Raw genomic sequence first — 6,342 nt, 5'->3', positions numbered from 1 at the left:
TTTAAATGCAATTTTTTGCAGGAAAACGTACATATGTTTACACACATCTAAAAATTCTCTAATTAGCCTCAAAATAGAAAGACCTAATTCTTGCACTCAGTGAAAATGGGTAAGATCGACTATAATCTAATAATCTTAATCTTTGCTATTGTTACTTTTTACCCCAGCAATGTTGGGCTCATTATATACTCAATTGCTAGTATTATATCATTAAGTTATACAGTTCATATGAAGTTATTTTTACGATAAAGCACGTTAATAGCTTAATTTTTGGATCTGAATATAAAATGCATGTGATAAATTATTGTAATAAGAAAAAACAAACATTCCATTATTATGTACTGAATGTGCTGGTTGCTACATATAACAGCTAGCATGGTGATTGGTGAAGAAAATGATGACCATGCAATATTCTTACATTTTCAGGCTCAGGGAAGTTTCAAAATTCAAGAAATAAATAAAAAAAAAACTTTCGCGGATTATTCTGCATGCACATATGTATGGATGTGTATCTGTATAGTATGTGGTACATTCTTTTTAACACAGTTTGATTCATAATAATTGTTTTGAATTTTGTCCAAAATATCTGATTTTTTGAATGGAGGTTCATGTTTTGGGGGGTTAGATGCTATTAACTTTTGGTGATAGAGGTTAACGGGGTACAGAGGGTACATGTGTAATGCCACGCGTAAAATCAGAAATAATGAAGATTTTACTCGTTATTAGCATTTACAATGTTTTATAAACCTTTTCTCTAACCACAAAATTAAGCTTTTTGCCATTTTATGATATATAAAATTATATAAACACCTTTTAAATAAAATATTATTCCGGATGTTGCGTTGCCACACCATTTAAGTAGAGTTAAGGATAATTGAATTTATTTACATATTAATATCAATAAATGTCCAGCAGAAGTGTAGAACTTTGTAACACATTGAAAATGTTTATCTCTTTAGCTATATCATTAAGGATACAGTTTTAAAACCAAGCACATTTAATTTTGTAAAATTTCGGAACTTTAATTATAAAATAATATTAACTATTTTGGTGGTTGAAGGTTGGCGGAGGGGACAGATAATGGAAGTCATGTGTATCTCCAGTAGGGTCAGATTTAATAACGGTTTTTTCTCAGAATTAGCAATTACAATCTTAATAAATACCCACCTCTTCCCTGAAAATTAAGCTTTATGTTATCATATAATAGGTAAAAATATAACATTTTTTTTTAATAAAATGTGATGATGGCGCAAAATTTTAAATGTTACATAAGGCTAATTTTATATGTAAAGTCTGATCTTCAAAAAAGTATTTAAATTAATTAACAAATAAACTTCTAATGTGTTACTTACTTTGTACGTTCGTTTCATTCCTGTTAAAATTTCTGTCGGGAATGAAGAATTCGTTCTTGACAGGCTAAAAAATGTAGAAACAACAGAAAACAATATATTATACATGGAAATAATTATGTAAGACGTAAACGTGTTGTTGTGCATTAAAAAGTGCATTAAAAGTAAATTATTTCTTACATATTTTGTAGAAATTAATTTTTTTTTTGTTTCGTTTACAGTTGTATAAAGGAATGCAAAATGTGGTCAATCTGCTGAAGGGAGATCTTCTCGGAAGTACTTTCTACGGGAAACTGGCCCTAGTTTTGACGTTGCAGAAATAAAGAAACCCTTAAATCTCTACTTGGGCAACCCATTAACCAGGAACGAATTCACAGTCAACAGTGTTCAGTGATTTTATCCACTGGGCAACTTATTTGACCAAGGATTCCTAACTTTTGTTCCGCAGATCTCTAGGGTTATGCTAATAAAAGTTTGTGGTTCCACAATAAAATCCGTTGAGTCTAGTAATATATGAATGTGTTAATTCAGATTTTCTTTACAACTTAGAGAAATTCCTTTAAAATAAACTAAATATATTTGATAATTCAATTAATAGCATTAAAAACTCTGACCAGTTCATAAAAAATCTCCGAAATATCAATATAAATAAAGGTATGAGAATGTTGAGCCTGGATATATCTACCTAAGTACTCAATAAATAGAAAACTCAATGAAGACTAAACGTACTCAAAAAAAAAATATATATATCGCATCTAAAATAGTACAGTAGAAGCCGTTATTTAGGTTAAGACTTAATCCTTTACTCTGGGCTATGATGAATCAATCAGTCAGTCAGTCAGGACAAGTAATTTTATATATTTACATAATGGTTTCTTTAGACAATTAGATGATTTTTTTATGGGCTCTTGCATTGGTCCAAAACTCGCTGAACTGTGCATGATTAACATTGACAATATTATCCATAAACTTCAGGGTATAATGTTCTACAACTGTTATGTTGACGACTGCTTTGTTGTTTATAACAAACAATTAACCAACCCTCAAATCATACTCCAATATGCCAACAATATCCAAAAAACTATATGTTTTGAAATAGAAAATGAAAATAACAACAAAATTTTTTAGAAATCACTATAGTAAGAAACAATAATTTCATCACCTTTAAAAAATATATAAAACCCTGTGAAGTCAGTAAAGTAATCAATTACTACTCCAGCACACCTGTGTATATTAAAAAGAACATATTCAATATGCATGTCAACAAAATCAAAACACGTACTATTACATAGGTAAAACTGACAGAGCGTTAAAAATCCGTATAAAAGAACATATAAGAGTGGTGAAGTATGATTACACCAAGTCAGCGGTCGCCAATTATTGCAACAAAGCTGGCTGCGAGATCTCACTCGACAGCATCAGAATTCTTAAAAAAGAAAAATATATTATTAAAAGAAAATTTTATGAACACATTGAAATCATTAAAACAAATGAAATGCACAAAATGAACCTAAATACAGGTGCAGTCAGCAATGACATCTGGCAACCATTCCTAACTAAGTAGCAAAACCCATTAAAATGTACTACCTCCCTCCATCGTATTACACTGGGCAAGTCAACACACCAAACATTCAGTGAATATTTACATTTTTTTAACCTCTCCTATCTGGTCTATGTTTTTTTTACATTTAATCGGAATTATTTCGCATCAAGTTTACCCACTTTATATTCTAGCACATACTGTTCTAATGTGTATAAGGGTGGAATTAAAAGTATTTTAGCTCCATTCACCACTTTTTTTTGTCTTCTCACGAGTCGTGTTGTCGTAACTGTCACTATAATCTCAGGAAATTATATTTTATTGTATAAACCTGTGTACGCATATCCTGAATATTTCAATACAATTGGTAAATCTATAACTCTGTAATTATTTTGCTGATAAATCTGTTATAATAGGACTGAAGAGGGGTATTAAGCCCGAAATGCATATACTTTCCTATCAATAAACCGAACTTTTTCCACTAAAAGTGTTCCTGTCTCATTTGTTCTCAACAGCAACCTTATGATAAGAAAATACATATAATAAAGAGCACAGCAAGCAACCAATATCCAACAAACATGGTTTAAAACTTAAATTGGAGCAAATTAGTACTACGGAAGTGCATTTTTTTTAGAAATTGGCATTTTATTGAAGAATGGTTCCTTAAACCCGAAGGTATACATCACAATCATCGTTATACATCCCTTCAACCTCCAATGATTCACATACCTATAAGCTTTCAGAGTTTAGAGCACTAGTTAGAAAGGCATAGGAAGTTCCTTTTCCCACCTCATGGCTTTACTTTATCCGCCATCATGGATTTACTTGAGGAGAATTTTATTCGTTCGAAAAGGAACACATTTTATAATACTCTGTAAGCATTCACATTGGCTCAAAGTAAGAAAGTTAAATTTTTAAGATCTGACTCATTGTCTATCATCGCCCACATCCCTCGTTTATATTGACTTCATTTCAATTGTCTTTTTCATTTTTGTCCCACCCTTTTGGGAACCTTATAAACGCATTTTTCTATAATAAAAATGTTCATATTGTTATAAACTTAAATCAGTGTTTCTCAACCTCTAACGAACCGTCACCCCCTTCAACGTAGTATCGCCCCATCAATAAAACCGTTATGTAGTACTGCCCCCTTCACTACAAAATTACGATGCTGAGGGCCAAGGCTAACGCCAAATTCTTACTGTATTGAATAGACTAGTGACTAGTATAATGTTTTTTGTTTAATTATTGTACGATATAACAAATAAAATATCTAATTATTCTTAATATAATGTTTTACTATATTGCCCAGAAAATTGTTTTCGTCCCCCCCAAAATATAAATTGTTACTAATCGCCCCTCAACATGAAAAAATGGCCACATCGCGGCAATATCGCACCCGTTTCACCATCTTTCCCACCCGCGATTGTTTCACCATCTTTCCCACCCGCGATTGTTTCACCATCTTTGAAGTTGATGCAGGTGCCCCCACTGTTAGCTTTATGAATCTCCCAGGCCTCCAGGTGACGGATGTAATCAGACAAGCGTTCCGAACTGATCACATCCGTCACCTGGAGGCCTGGGAGATTCATAAAGCTAACAGTGGGGGCACCTGCATCAACTTCAAAGATGGTGAAACGATCGTGCAGGTGTGGAGGTATTTGTTTGAGGAATTCGAACACAGACAGTCGGAGGGGTGAAACCCGACACACACAATTATTTACATCTCTGGCGACATCGTTACAACAATCAGGAGGAAACACGGTCAGTCACCACCTGAAGCAGACCTCGGTGGAGGTGGAAAGCGTTTTTGGAGTTCACTACGGACATAACACTCGTAAAATAAAGGTTTTCGTGGATTGTTAAATAAAATTCATATAATAGAAAACACTTACCTCTCCTAGTTAAATAGTGTGTCAATAATAGTATCAATTAATAAATATCCATATTAATTTCACTCGAACTTTTGAATGAGTAAGGGCTATTTCACATTATGACCGACTGCTCCAACCTGATTACAAATACTTAATTTTTTAAGTCTGTCCGACTAGAACAACCTGTCTGTCAACCAACTGCTGTTGCCATGGTAATAATCATCTAGAGTAGGGGTGCTTAAACTTTTTATCCCTTTATAGAATAATTGCCTTCTTATCGACTTCCAGATTATGTGTTTAACAAAAACATTAAATCATTTTTGCATTTCTGGTGTTAAGCGATAAGGAGACCCGCATAACAACCCAACAAAAGAATTTATACTTCCCATTTCTTATAAAATCTACTTAATAACTTTAACAGAAAAAGGAGAAAAGGAATATTTTTCACTAATTTATAATCTTAAAAAATAATGGCAAAATTATGGATAGATGAAAATTTGCCTATAGTTCTTAAACCGTATGTGTCATGATACATAAAATACACAATTATTTTTGAAAACATAACAAGTTATATTGGATGAAAAACCTCTTACTGTCATTTTGCGACTACTACTGAATGCATTAAAAATATATTAACATACGTTTCTATTAAAATAGTTGATATTAGTAAGATGGATGTATCTGAAGAGAAGAGCAAGATTATTGATATTCGGTTGAAAATTGGTAAGTTTTAGTCGCAAATCACCACTTTTTTGCAAGTTCAATCAGTTCCTCTGTTTTCTCAAAATTGCATTGGCATTGCTAAAATCAGCTTCATCCATGTATGAAGTTGGGAATGCGAGTAAGAAAGGTTCGGCTTCTGCTCTGAGCTTGGGATATTTAGTGGCAATATTGTTATTGCTTCAAAATTCACTGAGGTTTTTATTTTTAAACAACACTTTAGCTTCGAGATCTACACATATTTCAATCAGTACATCTTCTAAGCCAGGTTCACTACCTTCATTATCTATTTTTACATCAAATAAATTAGCAAACCATTCGGGAACATGCATATTCTCCAAGTCTTCCAAATGTGCTTTAAAGTCTTCTCTTAATTTATCAAGATGTTTAATATATATCTTCAAATCACGGTCAAAAATCTTTTCATTTTCTTTCTTTCTTTCGTCTCCTGCCCGGTTCATATGGAGATTATATTTTCATTTTCTTTTAATACTCGCAAGCTTGAAAAATATTTAAAATCAGATCGTGCCAGTGAAGATTTAAATAGCTCCATTTTTACTTTAAAGGCCATTATGATTGTTCGAGTTTGAACAACTGTAATGTTTTTTCCTTGCAAACGTTTCTGTATTATATTAATGATCTTTGATATATTATGATATTTTCTCTGTAAAGGACGAAATATCTACATTTAGATATAAAATACTTAGAGTGACAACCCTACTAGAATGGCTGTGCAACGTATGTCTATGTATAATGAACTACCAGCATTCATAACTTGTTTGTAACACTAGTACAGTTGCCAGATGTGTGAAAACAGAGTAGCTCATGCTTAAAGCGGTGAAGGCTAAGGCAAAACTCA

At 32.5% G+C, this 6,342-nt stretch overlaps 1 protein-coding gene across 1 annotated transcript in view; it reads left to right on the top strand.

Moving 5' to 3' along the window:
- LOC111614216 (zinc finger protein 271-like) overlaps window positions 1-6,342 on the top strand; it is a 62,372-nt gene that overhangs the window by 21,061 nt on the left and 34,969 nt on the right.

The sequence above is a fragment of the Centruroides sculpturatus genome, unplaced genomic scaffold, assembly GCF_000671375.1.
Source record: "Centruroides sculpturatus isolate CEXI.00-Female unplaced genomic scaffold, Cexi_2.0 scaffold1809, whole genome shotgun sequence".
In the NCBI taxonomy this organism is placed as follows: Eukaryota; Metazoa; Arthropoda; class Arachnida; order Scorpiones; family Buthidae; genus Centruroides; species Centruroides sculpturatus.
This window is presented reverse-complemented; position numbering and strand designations above follow the sequence as displayed.